This window comes from Paroedura picta, chromosome 10 (genome assembly GCF_049243985.1).
Source record: "Paroedura picta isolate Pp20150507F chromosome 10, Ppicta_v3.0, whole genome shotgun sequence".
In the NCBI taxonomy this organism is placed as follows: Eukaryota; Metazoa; Chordata; class Lepidosauria; order Squamata; family Gekkonidae; genus Paroedura; species Paroedura picta.
In genome coordinates, this window is record NC_135378.1 from 22016398 (window position 1) to 22032385 (window position 15988).

A 15988-nucleotide genomic window follows, 5' to 3' on the forward strand; every position below is an offset into this window, starting at 1 on the left:
CGGAAGGATGGAAGGCTGAGTCAACCTTGAGCCGGCTGCTGGGATCGAACTCCCAACCTCATGGGCAGATAGCTTCAGACAGCATTTCTGCCACTCACCACTCTGCGCCACAAGAGGCTCTTGCTGTCAGAGGACCTCCACCTAAAATGGGGAGTAGCAATCCTAGCTAACATTGAGTGTTTATTGCCAGCACAGCCAGTGTTAGCTTTTGCCATACTTGTGCTCCTGCCTGTTATCAAATCTCCATATCAAATCTCCAGTGCTGGCAGGTGCTCATGGGAATTGTAGTCCATGGGCATCTGGAAAGCTGCAGTCTGGCCACTCCTGACATAAGTGGTTAGACTGGTAGAGGTCTCTTCCTACTTGTTCTCCTGCCTCTATCCTTCCTCTAAGACAACACGCAAAGCTGCACTGAACACCCATGAAGAAGCCTTAAACAGAATCAGCTAATTGGTTTAGGATGCTTAGGGTTAATCCTACGGGCAAATCCTGCGTTGAGCAGGGCATTGAACTAGATGGCCTGTATGGCCCCTTCCAACTCTATGATTCTATGATTCTATGAACATCAGGGACAGTATTGTCTACTCAGACTGACCATGGCTCCCTAGGATGCCAAGCAGAAGTCTTTCCCAACATCTATGACCTAGAGATGCCCAGTATTGAGTATGGGACCTTCTGTATGGCAAGTGAGTGCTCTACCACTGAGCTATGGTCCCTCCCCCATTAGGTAGGGTCCATATTAAGGCATGGCCCAACCAAAATTTGAATCTCTATAGACTTTGATGGAAGAGATTGAAAATAAAATATGTCCAATCCTACCAAACTCAATAGGACTTAGAACTGCTTTGAATTTGAACACGCCCTCATGTTTTATGACACCCATTCAAGCTGACATTTTTGCAGAAGGTGACCCCTTTTGTTTGAAGGATATTAGGCACCTGTATATAGCCAAGTATAACTAATAATGAAAGGGATTAGCATCTTGCTGAAACTGCATCAACAGGATTGACAACAAAACCTGCAGCTCAAGCATTAGTTAGTTCAGATCAATATACCCAAATCAATAGTTGCTTCTTGGAGTCTGAAGATTGCCAGGAGACAATGCAGAAGTGACCATTCTCCAATGGGTGGAATTCTTCTGCAAGAGTAGAGACATTATACCTAGCATTCTTATCACTGTGGTGCTCCCTCCTGGTCTGCCTACTTTTACACACAAGCTTACCTTACTTTCTAGTTTGTCCCCAGTTCTATATGGTTCCTTACCTTTCTTCAACTTGAAATTCCCACAATCCACTGCTCCTCCTCACATTCTGGCTTCTTGGGCCATGACTTATTTTGTCCTTTTTAAACCTCTCTGTCTCTTGAGCTTTCTCCACAGCTCTCCTCTCGTAGAATACTAGAGTTGTAAGGAGCCATACAGGCCATCTAGTCCAACCCCCCTGCTCAGTGCAGGATCAGCCTAAAGCATCCAGGATAAGTCCCTGTCCAGCTGCTGCTTAAGAGTACCAGTGAGGGGAAGCTAACCTTAGGCAGCCAATCCGACTGCTGAACTACTCTGTGAATGTTGTGGGTTTTTTTCCTCTGATATCGAGTTGGTATCATTCTACACATAGTTTAAACCCATTACAATGGGATTCCTGCCCTCCTTTCAAATAATTAAAGGGAGCCCATCTTGGAAGGGAAATTTAGACATTGAATTATTAATTGAATTATAATAAGAAATGCTCCCTCTCAACCTCCTTTTCTTCGGCTGAACATTCCCAAGTCCCTCAGCCTTTTCTCATAGGGCTTGGTCCCCTGGCCTCCTCATACTCTGCGTCCTCTCAGTTTGATCCACATCCTATTTAAAGTGGGACTTCTAGAACTACACACTTTCTTTCTTCTTTAACATCTCTGACTCCTGGATCTCCTCGTCTTTGTCTCCTGTCAACACTTGTATAAGATTTTGGTCCTAACCAGATTTGCAATTGCTTTGTTCCTTGAGGAATCAAGCATTTCAAGTGATCATGCCTGCTCAGCTAAAGTTTCACCTTCCTTACAAAAATAAAATAAAATTAGGGTTTCTAGCACAGGATGCTACCTTTCTTTAGGATTTAGATTTCTAAACTTCCCATTGGAACATACTCCTTTCTGCACATATTACGGCTCTTTCCACTGATATGAATGGGATATACATGAACAACATTTGTACGCATTCAGATGCACCTAGAAAGTCCTGGGTCAAAGCCAGCCTTTCTCAATTTTTTTACTATTGAGAAAACCCTGAAATAATCTTTAGGCTTTAAGAACCCCCAGAAGTGGTGCAATCGTGCAGAATATGGTTGGGAAGCAGAGCTATGTACAAACCTACCTGAGGTCCTTCCCCTTCCCTTCCCATCCCATCCAGATCCATCACTTGGCCATTTAGGGAGGGATGGGAGGGTCAACATTACCCTATTTGATCATATCAACAGATAAATGTTTAATAAATGTTAAAATATATATTTAAAAATAATTAACTCCCACCCATTCAGGAATCCCTTCCAAGGCCATCAATAAACTCCAGGGTGTCACAAAAACCTGATTGAGAAAGCCTGGTCTAGGCTGTTGTGAGGTTGTGTGTGTGTGTGTGTGTGTTTTAATCATTTAGGCGATATGGTGCAATGGATTTTTAAAAAATATTTCCTTTACAACAGAAAGATAATGCTTTTAAGGGATCGGTCATTTTCAGAGAAATTAAATCTTTCCAAGCCTTTTTATCCTACAGCCGACCTTGAACTTTAGATGCCCAGCAAAATAATTACCTGTATGTTTCTAAGAAGAGTTAATACTATCAGACAAAAGCTGTACTGTCCAGCAGGAATTAGAATTTGGCTTATATTAATCACTGTCTATCCTCTCAACTTTTTCTGATATAGAAATCAAGGGCACAAAAGAAGAGTGAAGGACAAAAGAACACAAAATAGAGACACAAAACCATGGAAAAAGGCGTGTGTGGGAAAACAATATTCCATGACTTCTCTTTACTAACCCACCAACTGTTGATATGGAGGGGAGGGGGAAATACACAGGCTAAGCTCTCCAGGACCAGTTTCCCAAATGAGTGCACAGCCAATGAAGATTTTTGTGAATGAGATCTATAGTCATTCCTGTGCTGAGGGGTGTCAAAGATACTTCAACATTGTGAGATATTTCATACCCCTGCCTGGACCCTGAATGTTCAGTTCTCATTTTAAAAAAATTCTCTTGTCTTTTTAGAAAGAGAAATAAAGGGACATTTCTAGGCAGTGTTCTGGATAATTGCTCAGTCATAAGTAGTAGTAGTAGAGAGCCAGCTTGGTGTAGTGGATAGGAGTGCGGACTTCTAATTTGGCGAGCGGGGTTTGTTTCCACGTTCCCCCACAGGCAGCCAGCTGGGTGACCTTGGGCTCACCACAGGACTGATAAAGCTGTTCTGATGGAGCAGTGATATCAGGGCTCTCTCAGCCTCACCCACCTCACATGGTGTCTTTTATGGGGAGAGGAAAGAGAAGGCGACTGTAAGTCGCTTTGAGACTCCTTCAGGTAGAGAAAAGTGGCATATAAGAAACAACTCTTCTTAATATCAGGTCTCTGGGCCTCACCTACCTCACAGGGTGTCTGTTGTGGGGAGAGGAAGGAGAAGACGGCTCCTTTAGGTAGAGAAAAGTGGCATATAAGAACCAACTCTTCTTCTTGTAGAAGAGTTGGTATTTATATTCTGCTTTTCACTGCCCGAAGGAGTATCGAAGTAGTTTACAATTGCCTTCCCTTCCTCTCCTCACATCCTGTGAAGTACATGAGGCTGAGAGAGCTTCTTACAGGACTGCTTGGTCAGAACAGCACTAGCAGGGCTGTAACTAGCTCAAGGTCACCCAGCTGGCTGCATGTGGAGCAGCAGGGAATCAAGTACAGCTCACCAGATTAGAAGCCCCCACTCTTAACCACTACACAACGCTGGCTCTAAATTTACAAACCCTCCATAGCAGCAGCAATACTTGTCTTCTAGTTCTTCTAGTTCTCCAGCTCAAGAGTTAAAAGATGTTGTGTTTGACAAACACATGCTATTCTTATTAAAATCAAATGTGCCAACTTATGGTGAGCCTGTAGGGTTGTCAAGGCAAGAGATGAACAGATGTGGTTTGCCTTTACCAGCCTCTGCATTGCAACTGTGAACCTCCTTGGTGGTCTCTCATCCGTACTAACCAGGGCCAGTTCTGCTTATCTTCTAGAATTTGATGAGATCACACTAATCTTGGCCATCTGGGTCAGGGGAATGTCTTATTACAATACTTTAACACACACAGTACCTTTGTGAGTCTTCTTATTTGTCTGTCAGGGCTGTATAGAGACACGAGTAAGGAATCGACTGCCTAAGGAGGTGGTGAGCTCTCCTGCACTGGCAGTCAGGGGTAGTCAACCTGTGGTCCTCCAGATGTTCATGGATTACATTTCCCATGAGCCCCTGCCAGCGTTTGCTGGCAGGGGCTTATGGGAATTGTAGTCCACGAACATCTGGAGGACCACAGGTTGACTACCTCTGCTTTAGGCTGATCCTGCATTGAAAAGGGGATTGGATTAGATGGCCTGTATGGCCCCTTCCAACTCTATGATTCTATTATATAAATCTCTATTTCATTATCTCTGGCACCTATTGTCCCATTGTTGAGAACATTGATTTTCTATTTAATGATAATAATAATTTTTTAAAAACCCTTCTGATATTTATTCACAGATATTCCACTGTCTCTTTTTCTTTTGCTTCCTCAGATTCTATGGGGTGATCATTGTTGTCACGGCTACACCACAACTTGTTTCCCAAACCCTCACACACACAAATCCAGCTCTTACAAGCAGGAACAGCAGAACGTGAATATTGTAAAATCAAAGACGTTGGAACAGCTCTGCAGGTTTTTTTTCCCATGGAGACACCTTATCACCTGTATTGTAGAAAGCCATTCAGAGTTAGTGTCATTTGGATGTATTATTTTTGGTATTCAAACACAAGTCTACATGCAGCTTTGAACGAGGATCTTGGGCTTCTCCCGAGAGCCGCCTTTGAATGTGGTGTGACATTGCAGCTTACAGGAATTGATTGTTCAAGGTTCTGTTATTCTTTTTTCCCTTTTGGGTTGGAGGGGAAAAAATTCATATTGAAATCAGATTTATGCCTGCTGCACAGATCTAAGCATCAGTGCAAAATACCACTGGAAAAAAAGAACCATCAACAGGAATAGACAGATTACGTGAAATAAAGACAAATGCTAGACTAAAGGTATGTACCAAACGGCACACTGTGATGACCCTATATTGTTCCTCTCCAAGGCTCAGACGTTGGGGAATTCAACTGTAGAGCTGATGAATCTTTTTTGGGGAAAACTGCACTATTATTAACACCTTGAATTTGACCTTGAGTTTCTTATCAACTCTTTTAAGCTTACTTCCATGCAATTATAGTACTGCAATTTTGAGATGTTGCTTTGTACAGTAGACTGGATGGGCTAAAAAAAAAAGCAGTGTCCTACTTTTGAACGAATACTTAATGATAGTCTGGAAATTCAGACACCGCAATAGAATTCAGTGCAAGTGAATACAGTTTTGGAGCCTGCTAGAGATTCCTGGAGGGAGTCGTTCTGATCTTTCACTTGTACAACCTAGAAAATATATTTTTTTAAACATGCTGTTTTCTTAGATCATTGGCGTGTAAACAAGAACTGGACCCAGGGACATTCAAAGCTGACACGAGAAGTTTGATCAAAGCTTTGAAAGCACCCTGGGCAATTTTATGAGATTACATGTGTTGGATTATGCAAAATTTGGTCTGCAAGAAGAGAAGATCACCCTGCAGGGGGCAGCATTAAAAAAAAAAGTAGAAGATGAGGAAGTCTTAATGGGTGATTAGGTTCACATAAGAATAAAAGGACTCAGCTCAATGGTGATACAGGTACTTTTTTGGCTGTATCTGAGCCTAATCCACCATCCCTGAACTTGAAATTGTCTGAATCAGCTTTATCTAAATCATGACTGGATCATTCTAATGTGATTCAGCAATTGGGCCACTCCATTAAAGCCTATGCAGCCCTTACAGTCAATGATAAATTCTGCCTTTTCACCTATTCTGTGGTTTGGGGAAGGGGAGGGTTGAGGTAGAGGCACCAAATTTGAAGTGTAGCTATAGGAGACTCTCCTCAAAAGAACCCCCCAGTTCAAAAATGATTGGCCCAGGCGGTACAATTCTATGGGCACCCAAAGACAGTGCCCCTCATCTGACCTCCACTGTTTCTCCATATCCGAAACTCTAAAACTGAACTAGCGATTCAGGTGGTTCTGATTTGGCTGAATCAATTCAACTCGGAAGGATGGAAGCCTGAGTCAACCTTGAGCCAGCTGCTGGGATTGAACTCCCAACCTCATGGACAGACAGCTTCAGACAGCATTTCTGCTGCCTTACCACTCTGCGCCACAAGAGGCTCTACTTGAGCGGCCGTATACAAACCCCAAAATAAATAAATAAATAATGTGTGGCAAATATCCAGAGTCTAATCCATTCTGTATTTCTGGATGAATTCTGAAGGAAGTTCAAATAATTTCAAGGATGACAAGGGAAATGCCTTGGTCCATGGAGGCTGCCCAAATCATTGACAACAAAGTTAGTACATTATTAACCTCTACAGATGGATTTCCATGGGCTTTTCATGTTTGTCCAAGCAGGGGATGTATCTCACATCTTCACTGAGATGGCGGTCGAGTAACATAGAACCTTTTTTTCCTCCGAAAAGCAAAAATGAAATAACGACTCTTCCTTTCTTCACCCATAAAAATGATGTGCCTCAAGAACCGAGCTGTAAAGACAAAAAAAGAACTGAAATTGGATTTTTATATCATGGTCTTGCAGCTAGCAATTGTTTTAGACAGACACATACTGCGCATAGCCTCTCTGTGGGCAGCGTAAGAAGGAAAATCATAAAGGATAGTAGAAATGTGAGCACCCTCAAAGGTGCCACAAATATCAGCCTAAAAAGCTACCAACACTGCCAGATCCGGCATGTGTGAAAGCAGCATAATCTCATTTAACGTTACTGCCGAGGGCATGGTGCCACACCAGCTGCTTTTGTTTTGAGAACAGAAGCCGGAATGTGTCATTCTGACACCTCTCAGAATGGGGGTGGGGTGGAACATTTTCCAGGGGGGGTGAAACCCTCCATACTTGAAAGTGTTGGTCTCAGGCAATGATTTTAAAGACAAAGAGTTGGATTTCATACCCCTCGTTACTCAATCCTGAGGAGTCTCAAAGTGGCCTATAATAGCCTTCACTTTCATTCCCCACAACAGGTACCTTGTGAGGAGATAAGTGGGGCTGAGAGAGCACTGAGAGATCTCCCAGCAGGCTTCATGTGGTGCAATGGTTCTTCACATTAGAGTTCACTGCTCTGAAAAACTTTACCACACTGAACAGTTGAACATGGTGATGGTGAAGCAGAACCTGTAGGGACACCAGGGGCCCCATGACTTAACACACATATCAGATTTTTGCAGTTGAGTGACCCAAACTTGCATTTGGTTTACGAATAGTATCTTTCATTTTGTGATAAATGTGGTGAGTGTGACCAACTTCTGCCCCCTCAAAGTTTTTTCCATAATAATCTTCTCGCATCTGACATCCTCTGCCTTACATCACTGAAAGCTGGCCATATGCCAACCACTGAAAGCTGGCTTTCAAAAAGTTGTCCATATGCCAACCAGTGGCATACATAAGGTAGAGTGTGCCACTGAGTCCAAGCCAAGCCATGGGAACCCTATGAAATATTCACCTCATGGGGTTTTTAGGGTACAAGAAGAAGAAGAAGAAGAAGAAGAAGAAGAAGAAGAAGAAGAAGAAGAAGAAGAAGAAGAGCTGTTTCTTATATGCCACTTTTCTCTACCTGAAGGAGTCTCAAAGCGGCTTACAATCGCCTTTCCTTTCCTCGTCCCACAACAGACAAACTGTGAGGTAGGTGAACTTGAGAGAGCCCTGATATTACTGCTTGGTCAGAACAACTTCATCAGTGCCGTGGTGCACCCAAGGTCTCCCAGCTGGTTGCATGTGGGGGAGCACAGAATCAAACCTGGTGTGCCAGATTAGAAGTCTGTATTCCTAACCACTACACCAAACTGGCTCTCCCAGTTTGAACAGAGACAATTTGACATTTACTGCCTCTACATGGCGATTTCTTTGGTGGTCTTCCTGATTGATCTACTGACCTTGCTTACTTTCTGAATTCTGTCAATATTGAACTTGTATGGGCTATTAAGGCTGCTATCCAGTGGCATGGAGGAGGGGACATAGCAAACATGAGAGGGACAATGGTAACAAAATGACACCAACCTTGGCAGGATGTTTAAAAGTGTGCCTTTCCCCTCTCAGATGGTGGGATAACGTGGGAGGGGTCTCCTTTCAGGAAGTGGTCCAACACATGGTTTACAATTTCGCTTTTAAAAGCAGGAGGCGGCATGCGTTGTTCGCCTCTGTGTGGAAATGGTCCTCCAGTCCCCCCCCCCCTTTTTGAGGATGGGAGGTAACCTTACCTGCCCTATTTTTCAAATATTTCTAGGATCCAATTCTGAAATTAATTTTAGACCATTTTCTTAGCAAAATCAGCATTCAGGAGGGCAGAGTCTGCACTTACTTTGTTTATTCCATTGTCAATCCTGTTGAATTCAGATTGCTTTGAACTCGGGTCTTCTTCTCCCCCCCCCCTTCCCCATTGAAACAGGAAAGTCTTCTGCACGTGGTTAGGGTAGTTCAGAAGGGGGGGGAGCCAAGCCTCTTTCTTTCTTTTCTTGAAGTGGGGGAGGGGAAAGAGGAGCCAAGCAGGGAGCCTCTTTCTTTTCTTGGAGGGGGGGGGGGAGGATCGAAAAAGGCAGAGAAGGGAGAAAAAATCTAAGACCCACAGAAGTTGAGAGAAATTAGGGGCTTCTCCTTTAAGGCAATCTTATCACATGACTAGCTTTGGCCAATCAGAGGTCCTCTACCACGGAGGAGAGCCCAGATTCAAAACAGCCTTTAAATATTGAGCATTAAAAGCACTCTAAGATATCGCACAATAAAGGTAGAGTCACTCCGGATCAATCCTTCTTGCTGCAGAAGGAAAATTTATATTGTGCCTCCCAAGTCCTCCTTACCTTTTATTTTGTTGTCTTGCCTTTGATGTCGTTTTATGCATCTTACCCTCCTTATTTGCTGTTGGAAAAAACAGAAGAGAGCAACATGCCTTATACATGTCACGCTTCTGCCTGTCAATCAATCCAGGAAACCAGCCCCCTTCCTCCATATTTTGATGCAGTTTAAAGGTCCTGCGATACCTGCGATATAAGGTAAAGGTATCCCCAGTGCAAGCACCGAGTCATGTCTGACCCTTGGGGTGACACCCTCTAGCGTTTTCTTGGCAGACTCATTACGGGGTGGTTTGCCAGTGCCTTCCCCAGTCATTACCGTTTACCCCCCAGCAAGCTGGGTACTCATTTTACCGACCTCGGAAGGATGGAAGGCTGAGTCAACCTTGAGCCGGCTGCTGGGATTGAACTCCCAGCCTCATGGGCAAAGCTTTCAGACGGCTGCCTTACCACTCTGTGCCACAAGAGGCTCATAGTGCGCCACAAGAGGCTTATAGATACATAGTGCTTTTGAATGCCATTTTTGAGAGCCACACTTTGTGCCACAAACAAATCTTTATTTGTCTTTATTCACCATTGCCCCCACCACCATCTTCTCTCCCCCCGCCATGTCTGTTCAAGGTCTTTTATTTCTGGCATCGCCTACACACATGTCCGCTTCGTTGCTCCAGGCATGTCGCTATTTTTAAAAAAGAAATTCCCATCCCTAGGAGAGGGAGGCAGTTGTGAGGGCAGGATGAAGCAGGTGACTCTAGCACATTTGAGGCTTCATACTTTCCTTCTGCTGGTTGCCTGCTGGTTGCTCTCCGGTTGCTTGTACTTTTTTGGGTGGCACATCCCCTTTATGCAACTCCCAAAGCAGCACTTTAAAATGGAGGCTGTAGCAACCAGTCAGTTGGCCAGACACTGGATATGGGCAACATCATGTGGAGTGGCCAGAATATAATGGCTACATTTGACCGGCACAACGCCACATTTAATGGGTCTGGAAATCCCCTATCAATTCATGGCAGGAACTGGTGGCTACCTAACATTGTCTTTCTGTGACGAAACCTGGTCTTGGATCATAGTGGCATATGTTCCATTTACTATGTGCGCTGGCATGCTATTTCCCCCAGGAGGGATAGAAATTGAACTAAATGCCTAAAGAATTTTGAGTCATGATGTTTTCCTCATAGTTCCTACAATCATAATTATTTTTTCTAAATTTGTGAGGCACGAAAACACTGCACTGATTATAAAAGTGATAGCTCGTGAGTGGGTATACCTGACATTTATAGGCCCATGTTCTCTACATCTCATCTTAGTTGAGAGATTAATTGGACTCCTGCAAAGAAGTGGTCTGATTACCACAATCTTGAAGTTTTTTTTTTCCTTGAATATATTTCAGTTACTCATCTAATATTTTAAATATAGAACAAACACCATTTAAAAAGAAGGCTCCTTTTCATGGCATATCCATAAAGCTTCTTATTCTGTAGGACTTTAACAATCCTTTCCTTTTCCCCTTGTGCTCCCCTCCCAGGCTGAAGGATTTCTTTCCCTTCTTGTGTCCTTTAACCCCACTGTTTAAGAAGGACAAAAGCAACTTTTAAAAAATTCTGGCAGCATTCTTGGGAAATGTCTCGTTCTCTCACTCTTTCTCTTTTTTTGGCAGGGCTTCCAAAGAGAAGCACAGCTTGATCTCCCATGAACATCCCTACACACAGCCAGCAGTGGCATCCGGGAGCTCTTTCTATGACAGGCATAAATTAAGCTGAAAGTCAGCGGTAGACATATAGACGATGCTTAAAAATTTATAGGCAGAAAGGTGGGACTGAGCCAGTCAGCTCTTCTTCTCTTTAAACTCTTTTCCTTGAGGGAAAGAAGGGTCAAGAAGAAGTTTCCGGTATGCAGAAGTTTAAATAAATCTCACCAAAAATGATTTGCCAGTTACCTTGGCTTAAGGTTTAAATCCCCACGCACCTTCTGAAACTTAGGAAACCACATGCAAAGAGGGGGGGAAATAACCTTAAAAATTTCAGCAAAGCGATAAAATAAATGCCGATGCGTTAAATGAAGAGGACTCCAGTGACCTCTCTTTCCCCTTTGCTTGCTGCCAACCAGCTTGTTAATTGACCCAGTTTAATTAGAAAATTGCCTGAGCCAAAAAGTGGTATTTAGTGGGGCTTAAAATAATTAAATATTGGTTGCTTGATACCATGGGGGTGAGTTCCAGATGGCGGTTATTTAGAGGTATGCATAGCTAAGCACAAAAAAGCAACATGCTAAAGCAGAAAATAAAGGTGGAGGGGGACACAAGGGAAGTGACGAATCCAAGGGGAATCTTTTGACAGGCTGAAACAAAAGATTAAGGAAGTGGCTTCTCTGTGGGAAATCGGGTTTGGCCAGCAGTTTCCTGAGCTCTCCTGGCACGTATGTTTCAGACTTCATAGTCTGGAGGAGGCCCAGATCTTCCATCAGCCATGGTAGTCCTAAGGCTGTTCAATGGAACTTGAACAATTCCATGGGGTTTGCAAAAAGGAGCTCCTCTGCCAGGCATTTGGTTGCAGTCGATCTGAACCAATCACCAGCCCCCCTTCCAAGAAAACCACTGACAATTCATCCAGCCCACAAAGCCATTGGTATGTTATAGTCGAATTAATGTTCTTACCATTGTTCTACTGTTCTGTTATATTATTCTATTTGTTATCACTATATTGCTATTGTTTATAACTACTGAGTTAGCTGTATTGTTCCCTGTTTTATGAAAACTGCCCTGAGCCTTGGGGGAGGGGTATATGAATGAATGAATGAATGAATGAATGAATGAATGAATGAATGAATGAATGAATGAATGAATGAATGAATGAATGAATGAAAGTTCAGAGAATTATACAAGGACTTATTTCTGCCATAAATTTCAAGATGATGCAAATTTGGGTGGGCCTTGAGCCAAATACAGTCTGCTGTTCCCAGTGGACTTAAGCCCAGAATTTATGATATTACTTTCTGTTCTCGCACTGCACTTTTATCTTCTCCATTCAGTTAAGAACAGGTATGGTAGCTGGCTGAGATGGAAAGGAATCTTAGTGGTGGGTGTAGAACAACATCCATGGTTAGGATTATCAGCTTCAGGCAGGGAGATACCTGGAGAATTTTGAGGTGAAGCCTGTGGAGGGTGGGGTTTGGGGAATGGAAGAACTTCAATGAGGTATAATGCCATAGGGTCCACCCAGGGTGAGCTTATCCATGTAGTACGTGCTATGGGTCCATGATTCTAGGGCCCCCACGCAGTGCCTTTCCCCCCATGGCTCAGGGCCATAACCTGTCTCCTCCCTCCTTTTCCCTCTTTAAGGACACTTGGAGTGATACCCTTTCTACTGGGGGGGGGGGGTCTGCCATCAGTCTGGTTGCTCCTGCCACAATTGTGTTCTGCTACGGTCCCACAAATCCTTAAACTGGTTCTGGTGTTATGAGCCCAACAAATCCTTAAACCACTCCTTTGTCTACCATCTGAAGGGACCATTTTCTCCAGATGAATCTTCCTTGCCTGGAAATCTGTTGCAATCCCAGATGACTAGCAAACCTGTCCTTAGTTCCCATCAGGCCAAGCAAAAAAATAATAAAAGTAAATCCATCAGCTTGGGTCTTTTTCCATGAGATTTGACAGGGCTGAAAACAACCATCTGTTACAAGTGTAGTCTCTTGGGATGCTTGAAGGAGAGGATGGAAGTTTCCATTTGAGCATACTCCACCCCAGTCCATGCCAGGAATGCCTCACAGACCTTGAGAAGATCACTAAAATCTTCCCTAATTCTAATACCTGGCAACCCTGTACAAATGCCTATATTTGCATGCATATCTGTGTGGAGGAGGGGCATAGAAGAAGAGCTGTTTTTTATAGCCCACTTTTCACTACCTGAAGGAATCCCAAAGCAGTTTACAAACACTTTCCCTTTCCTCTCTCCACAGCAGACACTCTGTGAAGTAGCTGGGGCTGAGAAAGCTCTAATAGAGCTGTTCTGCAAGAACAGCTCTAAGAGAACTGTGACTTCACCAAGGTCACCCACCTGGCTGCATATGGAGGAATGAGGAATCAAACCTAGTTCTCCAGAATAGAATCTGTCTCTCTTAACCACTACACTACGCTGGCAACTAAAGGAAGATTTGTGTGAGGGGACCTACATGGAAGTACTGTGATGGCTACACCAAAATTTTCCAGCATGGATGACAGATGACAAAAGGCTAAAGGGATCCATGTTTTAATTAGTAGCATCTATGTATCCTGCAGCACATGTCAAGGGTCAGCACATGTTGCATTACCCTAACTGGATAAACAGGGATCACTTACTGTGCAAAGTTCAAAATAAACACTGCCATGGAATGAGAATAATTAATGAATAATTAATTAATTAGTTCATTTTCTACTTAATAAAGCAAGGTTGAATCAAAGCCGTGTCATTTTTAAGACTGCATAGAGTCTTAACTTATAAACCAATTTCCATGTTGGATGATTTACGCCATTGCATAAATGGTCACTGTTGGCAAAAGAGGATGTGGTCAAGTGGGTAAGGGGACATTATGTCTCAGGTCAGATGCTAGAACAATGTATGGGAACATAGCTAATTAAGAAAAACTGTTGATATAGGGGGATAAGGTAAAGGTATCCCCTGTGCAAGCACCGAGTCATGTCTGACCCTTGGAGTGACGCCCTCTAGCATTTTCATGGCAGACTCAATACGGGGTGGTTTGCCAGTGCCTTCCCCAGTCATTACCGTTTACCCCCCAGCAAGCTGGGTACTCATTTTACCCAGCTCGGAAGGATGGAAGGCTGAGTCAACCTTGATCCGGCTGCTGGGATCGAACTCCCAGCCTCATGGGCAGAGCTCTCAGACTGCATGTCTGCTGCCTTACCATTCTGTGCCATAAGAGGCTCTTATAGGAGGATAAGGGAATGCTATTTGCAGAGTTTGTTTGTACCAAGACGACAGAAATCCATACATACCCCACATGAGGGCAAATATATATTTATTCTTATTTAAACAAAAATATTTATTTTATTTTTAAATCTGAAATCTGCTCTTCCCTGAGGAAGTACAGAATTAAAATTAAACATAGAGCATAAAATGTAACATTAAAGATTTTTAGATTATACATTTAGACTATCTTTGCAGAAGCCACATCTTGCTCCCGGGAGAAAGGGGAGTGGTCACAAAATGTCCATCCTTAATTAGGTGGAGTCTCAGGCAGGGAGGACAACAGATTTTGTTGTTATTTCAAGGCTTCAACCATAGTCCTGGCTTAACAGTTCTGTCTTGCAAGCCCTGCAGAACTGTTTAACGTCCCACAGGTTGCTTGTAACATTGTACAAATCAGGGGTAGTCAAACTGCGGCCCTCCAGGTGTCCATGGACTACAATTCCCATGAGCCCCTGCCAGCAAATGCTGGCAGGAGCTCATGGGAATTGTTGTCCATGGACATCTGGAGGGCCGCAGTTTGACTACCCATGGTATAAATGCTTGTTGCTAATACCTCACTAGCGGAATTCTCGGGTCTTTGCCATAGAAGCTATAGATAAGATACATCTTTTTTGCTTTTTTATGAGGTCCCCCTTATTGCACTAAAATTCAACATCCAGAATCTCCCTGCTGTATTCTTCGTTGGGCACACCAGGCAAACAGCCCCATTTGGGTCATACATTCTGTTGTAATGCCTGCTGCAAGCACCCTCTCTTCCCTTGTCAATATGCATTTAGATTTCTTGTAAATTATAGCTTCAAGTCTCCTTTAAGTTAATTTAAGTGGAGATTTCTATAGAAATTAATTATTTTAATGCTTGGTAATAACAGTGGGAGTTCACAGCGGTTAAAAGTTTTAGCATGAACATAGGATTACCTTCAATGAAGACCCCAGACCACCAGCTCAATTTCATTTAATTAATTATACTCATTTGCATCATAGTTAAATATGTTAACATATTTAAATGGACAGGCTGTGCTGGGCTCCCTTTTTGGCCAGACCCACTTGGACTCCAACTACAGCCAAGCATCTTCTGTTGGCTTTGCTTATCATCACCTGCACACAATGTGCTGAGAGATGCCCAGCCCCATTCACTCACCTCATGCACCTCACAGCCACAGATGTTACTCAACACCAAAGACCTCTCTTGCCCAGCCACACAGTCAGTGATGTGCTGTCCCAGACACCTCCCATCACCACCACTTGAGATGTCCCAAGGTGCTTGCCAGTCTATCGTGATCACCCTGCCCAATTGCTGCCCAAACTAGTTATGACTGACATAGTAAACTATCAACCCTTGTCATCTCCAATAGTCAATTTTGGGGAAAACCCAAAATTTCTGCCTGATCCAGTTGATGACCCTCTAATCTCATGATGCCTAAAAGGAAAGTGAGTAGGCAGTAGCCATCTAAGCTACCTAGCTAGATGGCTTGTTTAGGGGAGTTGTGGCCAGAATATTACCCTCACAGCTGCACCTTCCCATTGGTTGCCAATTTTTAGAACACCCAGTGAGGCTTTATGCCTCCTTTGAATCTCTATAGGCCTGGGCAAATTAAACCTTACTAACTAAATCAACATCTTGCCATGTCTACCATGTAAAAAAAGAAGTCTTGTGAATGCTGAACCTTTATTTAAAAATTATGACTTGGAATGCAGAAGTTATAGATAAGACATGTCCCTTTTATTTTTAATGAATTGTTATAAACATGTTTTTCTCTTTTCTTTCCCTCATTTTTGTTGTATTGAGTTATTATGCACCGTGATGTCTACAGTAATTGCAATAAAAATGAAAAGGAGGAAGGAAGCATTCAAATAAGCTCTTGGACTTTAGTCTCTAA

General features: G+C 43.2%; 1 long non-coding RNA gene across 1 annotated transcript in view; it reads right to left on the reverse strand.

The window, feature by feature from the left end:
- Positions 1-9159: 9159 nt before the first annotated feature.
- LOC143819282 (uncharacterized) overlaps positions 9160-15988 on the reverse strand; it is a 49156-nt gene continuing 42327 nt past the window's right edge. Inside the window, exon 3 of the long non-coding RNA XR_013224894.1 lies at positions 9160-9217. This is a non-coding gene — a long non-coding RNA (uncharacterized LOC143819282). The remainder of the gene's footprint in view (positions 9218-15988) is intronic.